The sequence below is a fragment of the Sapajus apella genome, unplaced genomic scaffold (assembly GCF_009761245.1).
Source record: "Sapajus apella isolate SASKATOON/1434 unplaced genomic scaffold, GSC_monkey_1.0 scaffold49, whole genome shotgun sequence".
NCBI classification, from domain to species: domain Eukaryota; kingdom Metazoa; phylum Chordata; class Mammalia; order Primates; family Cebidae; genus Sapajus; species Sapajus apella.
Window position 1 is genome coordinate 6,101,028 of NW_022436989.1, and position 17,282 is coordinate 6,118,309.

The window sequence follows — 17,282 nt, forward strand, 5'->3', positions numbered from 1 at the left end:
GGTTTTTCTTTAGCCAATTCTCGAGAAGTTCTGATACATTAGTTTATGGCATTGACTTCTGCAACTCAGATGTGTTGTAGAGTGCTTTGTATTCTGAGTTTGTCTGAATACGACGCTGTGATGTGTGGGATGCGTTTGCCTTGTTTTTCCTTCCTGTACACTGAAGGAAGGCCTGCAGACTAGACTGAGTTCAGGTTTGCTGTGTGGCCAGCAGACTGTGTAGGTGATGCTGTCACTTCTCAGTCCATCACATCGGGAGGTACATGAGGTCAGGTTGTCCCACTGTTACTGATGCTCAATGGATCACCTAATTAAGCTTGTGATCACCAAATATTTGTATTCCAAAAGTATCTGTTTTCCTTAAACATGAGCAAGTCACTTCTAAGGTAATTATTTTGGGTTGAATTGTGTTCCCCATCAAAAAGATACGTTGGAGTCCTGTCCCCAAGTACCTTAGAATGAGACCCCTATTTGGAAATAGGATCTTTACAGAGATTAAGTTAAAGCGGTTAGGGTGAAACCTAATACAATGTGCCTGGTGTTTTTTTGTTTGTTTGTTTGTTGTTGTTGTTGTTGTTGTTATTGTTTAGAGACAGAGTCACCCAGGCTGGAGTGCAATGGTGTAATCTCAGCTCACTGCAGCCTCTGCCCCCTGGGTTCCAGTGATTCTCATGCCTCTCAGCCTCGTGGGAAGCTAGGATCACAGGAGCACGCCATCACACCCAGCTAATTTTTGTATTTTTAGTAGAGACAGGGTTTTGCTGTGTTGGCTGGGCTGGTCTTGAACTCTTGACCACTGATGTTCTTATAAAATAGAGAAGCTTGGACACAGAGACAGAAACATATAGGGGAAAGATGATGCAAAGAGACACAGTGAGAAGATGGCTACCTACAAGCCAAGGAGAGAGGCCTGGAATGGATCCCTCCCTCAGAGGTCTCAGGAGGAAGCACCTGGTCAGCGCCTTGATCCTTGAACTTCTGCATTCCAGAACTAGGAGACACTACATTTCTGTTACTTCAGCCACTCAGTGGATGGCATTTCACTACAGCAGCTTTAGCAAACTAATACGGTAATATTTGGCACCATGCAAATATCTTTTTGGCCATCATTTTCTGATTCTAGCATTTCTTCTGCATTTATTTTTAAAAGCTTTCCCTCATCATTTGGGAATAAAGCACAATTTCTCCCGAAAAGTTAGGGTAAATGCTTACTTTTTTCCCTTTAATTTTTGATGTTCAGAATAAGGAATTGGTGTACTAATGATACTTAGTAATGAAAATTTTCATTTTTCTTTCCTTTGTTTTTTGATTATCACTGGACTTATAGATTTTGATTTTATTCAGTGTTTTATAGTGACTTGTAGTTATTAAGTGTTCCTTTTGCTACTCAAAGTGTCCTGAATTTGGCCGGTGAGAGCTCCTTTAAGCTGATTCTTGGATCCTCTTGACATGTTCCAGTGGTTGTTGAGAGCTTCCTTGCTTTTTGGCACAAAAAATATATCTGAAGCTCACCTGGTACTTTTCCTTCCTCAGACTCAGAATTAGTCACTTGTCCTACTGATCAATATTTATTTCCCAATATTTTACTACTAGCGAGAATCCCATGAGAAAGACGTTTTGCATGTGTTGTCTCTTTTAGTGAAGGTGTATCTTCAAGGGAGATTTCCAGAGAGTACTGCTTCATCAAAAGGTAATTCACATTTTTTATTTCCATCCTAGAAATTCTTTTAAGAAGAAACAAGATGTTAAGGAGAAATAGGTGGTAAGCAAATCATCACACCAAGAGAACTGGCCATCCAAACAAATGAGATCCCATCACATTTCACAAAACGCTTGCTACAGTGAGCTTAGATGATTTGTATCAGAGGCAGAAATCCTAGAGATCATGTTGAGTGTAAATGAATAAGAGGAAGCATCATTGTGGCAATATTAATTCACTCAGAGGGCATATCCCAAAGGAAGACCAAGGAATTGGATTTAGCCGGTAGATACAATTCTTTAATGTTCTGCTGTTGGACGAAGCAGAAATTTTTGGACATGAAATGATGTGATATAAATACTATTCTAAAAGTTTTGTCAAAGCAGAGAGAATAAATCTTTCGCCAGCCACTCAGGACTCAGGAAGCGGAAAAGCTGGGATCCATTCTGGATCCCTGTGAGGAGAAGTAGCTATAGCCAGCAACACGTGGAAACCCCCAGCCACCTGTGGTTTCTTTCTCCTTTATTACCCAGTATGTACAGGAGAAGAGAATGTAATTTAATGGTGTGTTTTCTTCAGACTCAGAGCCAGGAAAATCATCCGGTTATCAATCAGTCACCGGAACTGGTTGGAATATTGTGGAAAGACCCTGGTCATCCTGAGAAGATTGTAAAGACGATAAGAAATGCAGACACAAATTCTGCAAGTTGCAAAGTGGAATCTTAAAGTCCACAGATGCAGGACTCAGGAAACAGCCATTGCCAAAGTCAACTGGGTTTTGCAGTGGATTCCACTAGCAATGCAAGTGCTTTGCCCCTGTGGCCAGACAGCTTGATATGACAGTGAAAGCCAAGTGCTTGGATTTTTACTTTCCAAAAAGTACATACACAAATTTCCTTTTATTTTAACAAACAAGCAAACAAAAACAGTACATGGAAGAAACCTCAGGAAAACGCAGCGGGTCTTTTCCAAAGTCCTGCCAGTCCATGGCTCTGGCAGGCAGAGCTGTGTTGGAAAGGCGAAAGATCTTTGTGTCATATGCTTCAGATTATGCAAAGCATGAATGCAGCCCCGTCTTCAAATTAAAGGATCTTGATTTTTCTAGTCTTGACAAGATTTTGCCCTTCTAAGGATGCCCAAAATGCTTGGACTAAGAGGAAAGTAGTCTGCACATTTTGTATTTATAAAAATTGACACAGCCAGCTTTCATTTAAAGATAAAATTAGACAAAAGCTTAGGCAGAAGCTTCTGGTACTGCAAAGAAAAGAAAAAATTTAACAGAAAATGAGGGAGAAAGATGTTTCTTTTTTTTTTTTTTTTTTGAGACGGAGTTCCACTCTTGTTACCCAGGCTGGAGTGCAATGGCGCGATCTCGGCTCACTGCAACCTCCGCCTCCTGGGTTCAGGCAATTCTCCTGCCTCAACCTCCTGAGTATCTGGGATTACAGGCATGTGCCACCATGCCCAGCTAATGTTTTGTATTTTTAGTAGAGACGGGATTTCACCATGTTGACCAGGATGATCTCGATCTCTTGACCTCGTGATCCACCCGCCTCAGCCAGATATTTCTAAAAATCAAGCATGGTCTGAGCAGAAACCCTGCCCTCCCCGCCCCCCAAAAAAAAGGAAAAGAAAGGAAAAAAAAGTAAATGAAAAACAAGGAAAAGGAGAAAAGGGGCTTTAATATAAAAATGAGGGCATAGAGAAATGTCTTAAATGTAAAAAGTCTTGCAAGTTAAATATAAATTGAATTAATAAAGGAAAAAATTTGAGATCTCTTCATTACACTTCGTATACATGTGTCAAAATATCACACTGTATCCCATAAATATGTACATTGATTGTGTCAATTAAAAATAGTTATAAAAGGAAAAATACATTTTAAAAAATGAGCTTACTAATGAGAGATGGAAAAAATTCAAGCTAAAAACATAGGACTCTTGGAACTGAGATAGAATCGCTGATTCCGTTTAGCAGCTGCTAAGCATGAGAGAAAAGGGAAGTGCAGGAGAATGATGTGCTGGATCCACATTTGGTAGACAGCTGACATTTGTTTCTACCACAAATCAGAATTCAATGAAGAAGCTAATTCTGTCCTGAAAGCTATCACTTTAAACCTAAGAGAAATGAGTTTTATACCTGCAAATATTTTGCTAAAAACATATCAGTCCTTGAAGACATGTAACAGAAGAGATGTAAAACCTTTTTGAATATAATTAATAACCATCAATATTTATTTTGACGAAACATGTATAATTAAAGCTCTTATTTTTCCTAAGGAGGCTTTATGCCTGTTTTTAATATAAAATACTAATGTGATAAATATCTTATTAGCTGTTTAAGATGTTTTCAGTCAGGAAGGTTTCTCCTGATAACTAGTTCCCCCCATTGCCAGAAAGATATTTTATTTCTTTTTTTATTTTATTTTATTGCATTTTAGGTTTTGGGGTACATGTGAAGAACATGCAAGATTGTTGCATAGGTACACACGTGGCAGTGTGATTTGCTGCCCTCCTCTCCATCACCTACATCTGGCATCTCTCCCCTTGCTATCTCTCCCCAACTCCCCACCCCCCACCGTCCCTCCCCTATTTCCCCCCAACTGACCCCAGTGTGTAGTGCTCCCCTCCCTGTGTCCATGTGTTCTCATTGTTCAACACCCGCCTATGAGTGAGAACATGCGGAAAGACATTTTCTATTCATTTTTCAGCGTTCCTCCAACCATCCTTACCACACCAGTGAAGATGCATTTATCAAGCTCTTTCTACAAGCTCCTTGAAGCCAAGTCGATTAGGCACTTCTCTTTCTTGACTTGACAGCTTAGTGACCTGGGGCAGAGTTAAATGTTCCCTCCTGCTTGAAACACTGTTCTCAGGCCACCACTCCCACCTCTCAGCCTCTCCTGCTTTTGTTCCTGGCTCCTCCTCTCACCTGCCTCTCCAGGGCACAGTGCTATAGGGCTTGGCCTCAGGCTCACTTTTCATTTCTATCTCCATTCTTTCCCTTGATGATCTCTTTTAGTCCCACAGTGTTAAATGCCATGATTAATACTGCCGATGTCAGTCTTCACCCACTTACTTGGCATTGCCCGTTAATATTAATCTCACTTAAAATTTCCAAAACACAACCCTTGATAACTTTCACCTCGTTCCAAACCTCTTCTGTGCTCAGTTTTTTGTTGTTTTTGTTTGCGTCAAAGTCTCTGCTATCAGTTGCCTGAGTCAAACCCTGGGAAACATCCACCATCCCTCCTTTCCCTCATGCACACCCCAAACAGCCAGTGTGTCAGCTGCCTCTCCAGTTCTAATTCCAAGACAAATTTTGGATTCCCTCACTTATTTTTATCTCTTAAGTCATTTGTCTCTTGTTGGCACTGGTGAACAGGTGGACTCCTAACTGTTCTGGATCCCACGCTTGTCCTCTTAAAGCCTATTCTCCGGCGGCAGCCAGAGCAATAGATCTGAAAAGTTCAAGCACCCTTCCTGTTTTCTTTCCCTAACATTTGTTGGAGGCACCAGTGGGTTTGGAGCTAAGTGGGGAAGCCGTTTGAGGGAGGCAATAGTCTGGCAGGGTTGAAAGGATTGGTGGTATATAGGGGAAGTGACCAAATAGATACAAATATTAAATAGACTGGGAGCCAGGCTTCCTACCATCAGTAAAGGGAATTTTTACAAAATGAGGAAGTGTTGATTGTATGCCCATAAAACTTTTTCTGGATGCTGTTGTGCTCAAGGTTCAGGTGAAGATTTGCATATTGCAGTGTTTCTTGGAAGACAGTTTTTCCCCTTTTCCTTGGTATCTAACATGTTAACAATGGCTGGTGGTGCTCCCATTCCAAACTTATACACATGTCTTTATTTGCACAAACCTTTGACATTAGGTGGGGTGAAACCAGGTACATGCAGAGAAGAATACACTAAGAGGGTAAGGAGTGGGCAGCCAAGGCCCAGGTATGCTCTAGCATGGGAGCCATCTGAAGGACAGCTGAGTAGATTATAGGTAAGAACACAGATTTCACCTGGGAATGCAAGTTTCTAAATGTGGATGACCTCAGGGCACACCATACACAGAATGGCAAACAAAGTCCATGTTACGTTTAAGTTGAGTGGAAGGCTGGTTACTCCACGTCTTCCACTGCTGGACACATATGTTTAGCTAGTTGCTTCCTAGACAGGAGAAGTAGAAATGCCATCTAAAATTGGCTCTATTGGAATGTGGAAGAAAAGTTCTGAAGTATGAAAGACCTAGGAATGAGAGGAGAGGGAACCAGAGCCACAGAGAAAGGCTTTGGATTATTTAGGGAGAGACCTATGTAGGAAGGAAAAGCTGATAAAGTCCAAACCTTCCAGTTCTTGGTTGTTTTCCTTTCTCTTCTATATTTTTTTATTTTTTATTTATTTATTTATTTATTTAATTTTTTTAATAGATAGATTCTTGCTTTCTCACCCAGACTGGAGTACAGTGGTGTGATCTCTGCTTGCTGCAACCTCCACCTGCCAGGTTCAAGTGATTCTCATGTCTCAGCCTCCTGAGTAGCTGGGATTACAGGCATGCATCAACACTCCCGGCTAATTTGTGTATTTTTTGTAAAGACAGAGTTTTGCCATGTTGGCCAGGCTGGTCTTGAACTCCTGGCCTCAAGTGATCCACCTGCCTCAGCCTACAAAAGTGCATGGATTACAGGTGCAAGCCACAATGCTAGATGGTTTTTTAATTGTGGTAAAATACGCATAACATAAAATTTACCATTTTAACCATTCTTAAGTGTACGGTTTAGTAGTTTTAAGTACATTCGTGTTGTTGTGCTATCATTGCCACCATCCATCCACAGAACTTTTTTCATCTTGCAGACCTGGAATTCTATACCCATTAAGCAATTGCTCCCCATTCCTCCCTTTTCCCTAGCCCCTGGTAATCACTGTTCTACTTTTGTCTCTTTGAATTTGGCTACTCTAAGTACCTCATATAAGTAGAAATCATACATTTGTCTTTTTGTGTCAAGATTATTTCACTAAGTATGTTTTCAAGTTCACTTATTGTTGTGGCATGTGTTAGAATTTCTTTTTCTTTTAAGGTGGAATAATATTTTGTTCTATGTACATATTACTTTTTGTTGATCCCTTCATCTGCTAATTTGTTTTTGTTTTTGTTTTTTTTTCATCTGCTAATTTGTATTGTTTCTACACTTTGGCTATTATGAATAATGCTACTAAGAACCTTGTTGTACAAGTCTCTGTTTGAGTCCCTGCTTTCCATTCTTTTTGATGTATACCTAGGAATGGAATCACTGGATCATAAGGTAATCTTATCTTAAATTTTTTGAGAAACCACACTATCTTTTACAGTGGTTGCAACATTTTACATTCCCACTAACAATGCATAGGGTTCTGATCTCTCCACTTTCACACTAATATTTGTTATTTTTCACTTTTTGGTTACTTGTCATCCTAATGAGTGTGAAGTCATCCTAATGAGTGCGAAGTATCTAATTGTGGTTTTGATTTTTCATTTTTCTATAGTAATGTTGAACATCTTTTCATGTGCTTATTAATCATTTGTATATTTACTTTGGAGAAATGTCCATTGAAGTCCTTCACTCATTTTTAAATTGAGTTGTTTGTATTTTTTGTTGTTAAGTTTGTTGTTTTATTTATTTACCTGCTTTTTCCCTTAGGAGCTGTACATGTCTGGGACCTGGGTCATGTCGCTATCTAGAATATGAAATCTTATTTCTTAGGCTGAGTGGCATGGCATCCATTCTCAGAAGCTTTTGTTGAAAGAAGCTGTGTTTACTGTTGAAGAATGAAACTCCTCTGGGAGGCAGGCAGTTATGATATCCCAATTTGATATCCTTGCAGAACCAGCAGTGCTGCTCAGACCTCTCCAAAGAAAACTGGATAGCACAGCTCTTAGGGCATGGCTGAGAAGAATGGGGGCCTTTAGAATGAGGCAGACAGCACAGTTGACTGCACAGTGGCATCCAAGATATAGATGCCAGAATAGCGTAATAGAACCATTATCTGCCCAGATGCAGCCCTAAACAAACCTCTAGCCTATTTCTGCTACCTGCAGACTCTGAGAGAAAGGCTAGGATGTGCTGGGTAGGGCTAGGCTGGATGGTTAGGTAGCTCAGGGATATTGACCAAAGAGAGAGGGGTAGGATAGATGAGAGCAGGGAGTGACAGCCAAGCATGCAAAATGGCTTTGTAAACTGTAAAGCCACAGGAAAATAGGTGCTGGTGATTGCCGTCCCTGTATGTAAAAGCACAGGGGCCAAGGCCCTTGACTCCTGAAGCTTTGCTGAAAAAAATCAACTTGCAAAAGGCAGATTAATTAGAGAAAGGCATAAAAATTATTTATTTTGTCAACACAGGAGGCTTCAGAATGAAGACTCAAGGATATGCTGTAGATTGTCCATTTTTATGCTGAAGTTTAACAACGTATGAACAGCGTGTAGAAATATAATTAGACTAAAAGGGTAAGACCTAATGCTAATAGATGGAGCAAGGAAACCCAGCAAGTCTTGTCTGTCTAGACTTTTCTTGGCCTTTCTGTGCAACATTTCTTCCTTCTGGATGTGGGGCAGGGCTGTCTCTGGAATAGGGGTCTTATGACCCACATAATTTCCTCATGGCCAATTTTTATACGGAACGGCAGAGGGGAACGTTATAGTAATATTTTTAAGTTTTATGGCTGGCTTTAGATTCTGGTTTCTTTAGCATTCTGGTTTCTATGGGTAGCCCCGGGGAAGAATGGCATTGAGAGAGAGGCGGGCAGGTGAGGGTTAAAGAAAAATATTTGCTTCTGAGGGTGTCATTTTGGGGTCTTGTTTTCAGAGCCCTAAGAAAACCTGGGCGATGAAGGAAAATGTCAGCCTCTCTGATGAATGGAGAAACTGAAAAAGCATTTCTCCTCTGAAAGAGAAAACGCATATGTAAACCATGCTTATCCCTTTTCCTTTTCCTGCTTCTGTGATCTAATAACTAACTTTGTGTTTTAGGAGTTTGGGTGGTTTGTGCTGCTTTTGAGGGAATAATAAGTATGTTGTGGTACAGAAGCACAAAGAATTGAAGAGCAATTGCTATCAATGACTAAATGAGAGGGAGATGTATGAATAGCCTGACAGCAACTCCACAGAGCTTTCTTTCACTCTGTAACCATAGTAAACCTGCACTCTCCTTGTAGTTAGTGACTGCTATATGAACAGCGACTGGATAAAACATTGTGGCTCAGTGTGGTGCTTTGTTCAGACATTCTCGTACTCTACCTGGCTCCACAAAGCAGAGCTTTTTGAGATCATCCTGCTGGTATGTAGAAATAGCTGTTGCTGTGGTCATAGCTTATGATGGGCTTCTACCTGAGTCTTTGAAAGAACAAATAGATAAATTTTAAAAATTAACAGTGAAGAGAAGGTAAATTGAGGAATATTCAGGAGCCACAGGTTACGTTTTATTCCTTCAGTGATGTAAGGTCCTCTATATCTTTTTAAATATCTACTAAAATGTTTAACTTCTTCCTTTCTTCTTTCTACTATCAGTGAGCTCACTCTGTAAGATTTCATTTATTACCCCTTGCCTCAGGTTGTCATCATTTGTATTTCTGTAGGCCCCTTGTAATCAGAGCAGAGGGATAGTTTCTTAAAGCCCCATGCAAGCTCTGCTCTGGATTGGACATTGAATCAAGAGGAGGTTTCGGTGTCAGGGAGCATTGGCAGATTTGAAAGAGAGCAAGAGCAGTGGTGGGTTTGGAAAGCATTGAAGGGATTAAAAAAAGAAGAAGAAGAAGGAGGTCCAGAGAGAGAGAGAGAGAGAGAGAGAGAGAGAGAGAGAGAGATTGAAAGAAGGAGGAGAACAGGGGAAGGAGAAAGGAGTTAGGGCAGAGGTTCATTCAAACTTAATTTCCATTCTCTGTCTTGCTATTTTTAAAAAGGTGCCCTCTGTACCACATATTATTTATTTTGTATGCTAATATGGGCTCAGAGTGTTTAACTTTTTGCTTGACAAATTTTGCAAATCAATATGTTTCTGTTATGGGAATCAATGGAAGTTTATAAGTAGTAAAATAAATAAATAAATGACCAGAGTTGTAAAACAGAAGAATTATTGATTTATTAGCCTTTGCCATTTTTAAATTTATTCACTTACTCATCACTCATTTAACAAATATTTATTGAACATGTCTGCAGGCATTATGGATCTAGGCAAGATCCTAGAACTCGAGGAGCTCAATATAGTGGAAGAGATTGAAGGTAGAAAATGAACTAGTGCATATTTAACACTGAATTTATTACTATAAAAGCAAGTGGGGGCTTTGCCACTAAAACTAATGGCAATAAATTACCAATTACCAATGGTAATTTGTTAATGATAAATGGTAATTTATTACCATTACTTTTTTTTTTTTTTTTTTTTTTTTTTCTGAGACGGAGTTTCGCTCTTGTTACCCAGGCTGGAGTGCAATGGCGCGATCTCGGCTCACCTCAACCTCCGCCTCCTGGGTTCAGGCAATTCTCCTGCCCCAGCCTCCTGAGTCGCTGGGATTACAGGCACGTGCCATCATGCCTAGCTAATTTCTTGTATTTTTAGTAGAGACGGGGTTTCACCATGTTGACCAGGATGGTCTCGATCTCTTGACCTCGTGATCCACCCGCCTCGGCCTCCCACAGTGCTGGGATTACAGGCTTGAGCCACTGCGCCCGGCCTTACCATTACTTTTAATGGCAAAACCTACAATTACTTTTGTACCAATTGAAATACAACTACTTGAAAAGGAATGAATCATCTAGATTGCTACAGAAATCATTTTCATTCTGGTCCAGTAAAAACAACGAGAAAAACAACGAGAATTTCCTGAAACAAACACATCCTTTAGTGCCATTGAGATCACTTTAGTTAGGCATGGGACAATAAGAAAACTGTGTAACTGATGTTCATTTTTCAATTAAAGATAAACTGAGGTAGATAGAGACCTTTTGCAATTTTTATAAGGAATTTGAAGAGGAAATTGAACAATTCTGTTCCCTGTTGAGGTCATGATCATTGCAGAACCCCATATTCCTCTTTGCACAGGGAAGACATTAGATACAGATCTGCTGAATAAATTCTTCAATAGTGTATCCTAAAACAGTAGGGCCAAAAATATATTTAAGTCTCTGTATGCTTTTTGTATCAAGATAATGCTGACCTCATGTAATGAATTGGGAAGCGTTTTCATGTTCATGTTGTGGAATATCTTGAGTAGAACTGGCACTATTTACCTCTCAAATGTTGGCAGAACTCACTAACGATGCTACTTAAACCTGGAGTGTTTACTGTGGGAAGCTTTTTAACTAAAAACTCATTTTCTTTCATTGATATGAGGGTATTTGGGTTAGCTATCTTTTTTGAGTGAGCTTTAGTAATTTTTTTTTGACTGGTGGGGGTAGAATTTATTAGAATGTGCTTTAATGCAGGCACTGGGGGCTTGCCCATGGTGCACTTGATATACAAAGCCTAGACATTCTGCCAATTTTTCTTGAGTAATGACACTAGGAATTTGACAATCAGGTGAATATTACATACAAGCTTATTTTCTATAACACTTCCATGGCCAACAGCCACAGCCAGACACGGCACCCTTGTCATCTCAAACTTGATTGTGGAACTTCACCTCATTCACTTTGTTTTCATTGTGTGTCCACAGGGAAGGGAACGTGTCAGCCCTATGTAGGTCCGGGCCAAGGATTTATGGGATTGTATGATCAATGACTCTGAGGCCAAAAGGGCATCCTACTTCTTGGCCAGCTTCTTGACCAGTTTCTTGTTCAGGTTGGGTGTTTTCAGCACCTCGGTGTCCGTGTAGGGGATGTCCACAGCCTTGGCCTTGTTACAGTGCTGCTGGTCCCCCAGGACACACACTTTGAGTGGGGGATAGACTTACACCTGACGGTGCCCGAGAAGCATTTGTCCTTCTGAGGATCGTAGTTCATCAAACTGATCTGCAACTCCAGTTTCCAAAAACGTGGGGCACTTGCACTGGTTCCATGCAGGACCTTCCGCACCATCTCATACAGGGCGTCCTGAGAGACTTTGCTGCTCATGGATCCTCATGGCATGGTAACTGGAAAAGGAGCTTTAGTAATTTTTATCTTACAAAAACTTGTTCACTTTATCTACACTGATAAATTTCTTATTGTGAATTTGTTCATGACATCCCCTTATTATTATTTTTTATTTTGTGTAGGATCTGCTGTACTGTTTCTCATGGAGATATTTTATCTCTTTTTTTCCGCTTGTCTGTATTGCTATTGACAGCTTCAAAGAATCAGACTTCGGTTTCACTGATTTTTATATGCATGGTTTTGTTTTCTGGTTTTTCTTTCACTGAATTCTGCTCTTTATTTATTCTCTTGCCTATTTTAGTTTAATTTGTTTTTTTTCCTTTTTACATTCTTAGAAATTTATCATTTAAAGCCTTGCTTTTTTCATTTTTCTCTTTTTTTTCTTTTCTTTTTTCTTTTTTTTTTTTTTTTTTTTTTGGTGACATAGTCTTGCTCTGTCACCAAGGCTGGAGTGCAGTAGCATAATCTCAGCTCACTGCAACCTCTGCCTCCCAGGTTTAAGTGATTCTCATGCCTCAGCCTCCCAAGTAGTTGGTATTTCAGGTGTGTGCCACCATATCCAGCTAAATTTGTATTTTTAGTAGAGACGGGGTTTTACCATGTTGGTCAGGTTGGTCTCAAACTCGTGGCCTTGAGTGATCCACCCAAGTGGCCTCCCAAAGTGCTGGATTACAGACTGGATTACAGACATGAGCCATGCTACTGGCTTACTAAAATTCTTTTAACTTGATAGAGACTTGTTTTAAAGCCTAGAATAAGATCCATTTTGGTAAATGGTCTATGTCCTCTTAAATAAAAGAATTCTGCTATCTATTTAGTGGAATGTTCCATAAATGTCAGTTCAGTGAGGCCAGTTGATAGTATTTTTTAATTCCTCTGTGAAAATATTGATATGTTATTTACTTGTTCTATCCACTAGTGAAAAAGGGGTTTCAAAGTCACTAAATAGTTAAGGACTTTAAAATTTCTCTTTAAGTTCTGTTAGCTTTTGCTTTATGTATTTTTAAGCTCTCTTTTTAGTTACATAAAAGTTTAGTTCTGTCCTCTTGATGAATCTACCCCGTTACCATTGTAAAATTACTTTATTACATCTTTCTCAAATTTTGATACTTTTTGGCCATTATATTTTTCAAATATTTTTTTTTTCTGTCTCTTCTCCTTCAGAGGTTGCAAGGACATATATATTAGGTTTCTTGTGTTGTCACTGATTTTCTGTTCATCTACTATTTTTTATTTGTCTTTTCATGGAGTTCATTAACCTTTTCACATGTTGTGCCTAATCTGCTATGAATCCCATTCAGTGTATTTATCATTTCTAGAATTTAGATGTGTGTCTTTTGCTATATCCTTTAAAATCTCTCTTTAGCAAACTTAGCTTCTCAAACATATAGAATATAGCTACAGTAAAGTTATAGTGTTTTTTTAAATAACTGTGTCTACTAATTTGATTATCTGTATCATTTCTTAGTTGACTTCAATTGCTTAATTGTTTTTCTCACTGTGGATCAGCTTCATGTTTCTTGGCATGTCTGGTGGATTTTATGGATGCCAGATATTGTGGATTTGATTTTATTCTGTGCTGGATATTATAATATTTTAAAAATATTCTTTAGTTTTATTAAGTATAATTACTAGTTACTGGTGAACAATTTGGGTTTTTTTTTTGAGACTTGCTCTTTTTTTTTTTTTTTTTTTTTTTAAGAGACTGGGCCTCACCATGTTGCCTAAGCTGGAGTACAGTGGCTGTTCACAGGCCGCCATGCCCAAATTTGAGGCTTGCTTTTTATGATTTTTTTTTTTCCTTTAAGGAGAGACCAAAGCAGCCATAGTCTAGGGCTAATTGTTTTCTGTTTTATTTTCCAGACACTATCTTTCTAATTACTCTACTTCCCATGCATTACAACATACATGTACACTCTGAATGCAACACCACCTTTTTCTGGCCTTGTGTATGTGTTGGCTATTATTCCAACTGCTCTTTCCAGGCAGGTATTTCCCAGGGGACAGTTAGGTAGCTCCTCACAGCTGTGTGCCAATCAGCACTCAGCTGAAGACTCAAGGAGACCTGAAGATCTTCCGTGCTTCTCTGTGAGGATTTTTCTCTATCTAGAATTCTGTGCTGCCAACTCCAGCCTTTCTGAAATCCCACCTCTTTCCCCTCAAGTTAGAGATTTTGGTGGACTCTTCCAGGGTTCCGCTTTTCTCTGCCATGGCAAGAAAGCTCCCTTAGTGTGGGTCTGGCCCTCAGCAGGATGCTCTGGGCTGGTGATGTACATTTGCAGATTACTGGAATGTACAGCCAGGGATGCCTTGGGAGTAAAATAAAGTCCCTCGGGAAAGGGGTACAGAGTGAGAAGAGAAAATCCTAAGATAGAGCCATAAGGAACATGGAAATATATGTAGGAAGTGAAGTAATAACTCTGTTATAAGAATTTTAGAGAAATGCCCCTAAGTCATTTGTAGTCTAGACTTTCTGCTGTGATTCCATAGCATAGTCATTACCAAAAAGTTTGATAAGTCACCAGAGGAGGTTACTCTGGATCTACTTGGTGTCCTGCTTCCTTTGGGAACATGACTAGGAGCTCAAGATAACAGCAAATCTAGAATCATAGGAAAGTCCTACAAGCCCAGGAATACCACATCCCCACAGATCAAGGCAGTGTTCAACCTTCATTTCTACAGTAATGGACCAAGCTGGAAAGTTAACAAAAAGTAATGATAATAACAATAATCATAGTGAAAATTAAGTAGAAAATGAAGGAGTCAAAAAGAAAGTGAAAAAGGGGAAAGTCTGCATCTACAAAACAGATACAGAGATTTTGGATTTCTAGACCTAAGCTAAATATCCAGACTGTCTCCTACTGTTTGTTTGGTTCACCTTGGACAGCTCAATAACTAAATGTCTTTGAGTCCCAGTTTGCATATTTTTCATATAGGGAATAATTATACTAGAACTTCCAGCTTTGTAAATTTTAAGAACTATACACATCAAAGTGTTACTTTTAAGACTTGGTCATGATTTTGTTTTAAAAAAATTTGTCATGGTAAATAAATGACAAAGATATGAATAATTTTAATTTTTGAATAATTTTTGCACATTGTCGTTTTTGCCTCTAGAGTCATAGGCACAAATTCCTTTTTTTCTCTTTAAATGAAATGAGGTCTCAGTATGTGGGCCAGCATAGTCTTGAACTCTTGGCTTCAAGCAGTCCTCCCACCTTGGCCTCCCAAAGTGCTGGGACTACAGGCATGAGTCACTGCCCCACCCTAGGTGCAAATTCCTTTTAAGAGCTTGTTCAATGATATAAAAGCCCAGCTTGAAAATTTCAAGTTTAATACTCTCTCTAGTTAGAGATAATATATCTCTGTTTCTGTATTTGAGTTAAAACATAATTGTTAAGGATATGACATTCAAATATTTTGAATGTTAGCATTTTTTAAGATTTACTTCTTGACCAAGAAAGCAATTCTTTCCATTTGCATGTAAACTGTGAAAAGTACAGATTGGCTGATGCTATATAATAGCATTTTAAATTTTGTTTTTTCTTAATCAGTGAAGTTTAGGTTATAAGCATGTTTATGGAGTCTCCTTAAAACTGCTTCCCTTGATTAAATTCAATAAAAACAGAAAATGTAGTTCAAATTGATTTCTGGAATTACCTGTTAAGGATTTGAAAATTAATGTCTCTTGGTTCCCTGGAGTTTGATATCATTTATGTGGCTCTTATGCTATCATTTGAACAGAATCTTTCAATTCTGATGAGATGGAAATTAAATGAGACTAAGGAAAGTAGTGGCATGACCTTATATAGTTATAGTACATTGTTCCAAAGAGATATTTAAAAATGAGTATCAGAGTCTGAATTCTTCTTCTTTGGCAAATGGAAATAACTAGCTAAACTTCTTCTTTTAATAGAATTTAATAATATAAAATTAAACTAATAGAAGTTAAATTCATGAGAGTTACCACATTAAAGTACTTCCAAAAGCATACAAAGTAGCCAGAGTTCTTACTTCTCTATTGTGATTTGTTATAGCATTCAGAATAAAGATAAACACATCAATGATACTGTATTAACTTTGTAGGATTCATTCACTGAATGCCTGCTATGTACCTGGTACGGTATTTTCAAGCTGCTATCATCAGAATTGTTATTGCAATAACTAATTACATTTTCCTCAGTTAGACTATCTTCTGGATGGATTAATGTGAAAATTATTACATTACTTTAAATCTTATTAAAAGCTTTTTTTTTTTTTTTTTTTTTTTTTTTTTTTTTTTTTGCTCGCTTCCATTTACAATGTCCAGGGAAACTGGATAAAATGAAAAAAAGTTTAATCACTTTTTTCTATTGTAAATGAGTGGCTTCGTGGAAGATTTTTAGGGTAAAGGAGACAATGGTATTTCCATGTATTGGAATGTTATGTAAACATTTAGAACTATGCTATGAAAGGACATTTAAGGGCACTAACATATGATCGAGTGCAAAAAGCAGAGTATAAACCTTACCTACAGCATGATACAATGATCAGATTGCTAGATAGGCAGATGGAATATAGGAAAGAACAAGAACAAAATATAAATGGCAGTTAGGTCTCAGTAGGATTATGAGTGATTTTCTTTTTACATTATAAGCGCTTTTTTCAAAATAGTTAAAAGCAAACATTTTCTGATTATATAAATAATGAATATCATTAAAACAAATAAAACCTGAGGGCCAGAAGAAAACGTTTTCAGAATTTAAAAATATTATTTAAAATTATCTTTAAGCCACCACAAAGAAAAAAGGATAAATTACCAAATTTATATTTCTGTCATTAGGGTGTATTTATCGTGATCCTTTTAATGTGCCAAAATGAACTACTAGAAACTAGAAAAGTAATACAAAGGATCAATAAAACTAAAAAATTAAGAGTGGTATTTTCAAAAATAAAATTGACAAAACTTTGGCTGGACTAACCAAGAAAAGAAGAGAGAAAAGACTCAAGTAAAATCAGAAGTAAAAATGGAAACATTACAACTGATACCACAGAAACACAATCATAAGAAACGATTATGAACAATTATATGCCAACAAATTGGATGACCTAGAAGAAATACATTCCTAGACATATTGTCACGGATATCACCTGCAGGGGTCTGTCCTGCAGACTTGGATGCAGTGATGGATGAATAAAGTACACTGACACACAGATACTATGCTTTCCCAGTTCAGCTGAGGGTCTGTGGCTGCTTACAGACTCCCTGGAGAGTGCTGTAAAGAGATAGCAGCCGCCGGCCCCTACCACTCAGTGATACTCACTTTTATTCAGTAAAGTTTAATTGAAAAAGGCTTGAGTCAAAACTACTAGAGATTAAAGATTAAAGGACAGGTTCTGATGTCCAAAGAAAACAGCATTAGCGGGTAATTTTCCTGGTCGACCTCCCCTCGAGAGGGCCATCCAGCTCAAAGTTTAGTTTTAAGACCACATGAGCAAACAAGT

At 38.4% G+C, this 17,282-nt stretch overlaps 1 protein-coding gene and 1 pseudogene across 3 annotated transcripts in view; one reads left to right on the forward strand and one right to left on the reverse strand.

Moving 5' to 3' along the window:
* PLD5 (phospholipase D family member 5) overlaps positions 1-17,282 on the forward strand; it is a 377,410-nt gene that overhangs the window by 124,506 nt on the left and 235,622 nt on the right. The window lies entirely within an intron of this gene.
* LOC116525894 lies at positions 5,866-11,777 on the reverse strand (annotated as a pseudogene).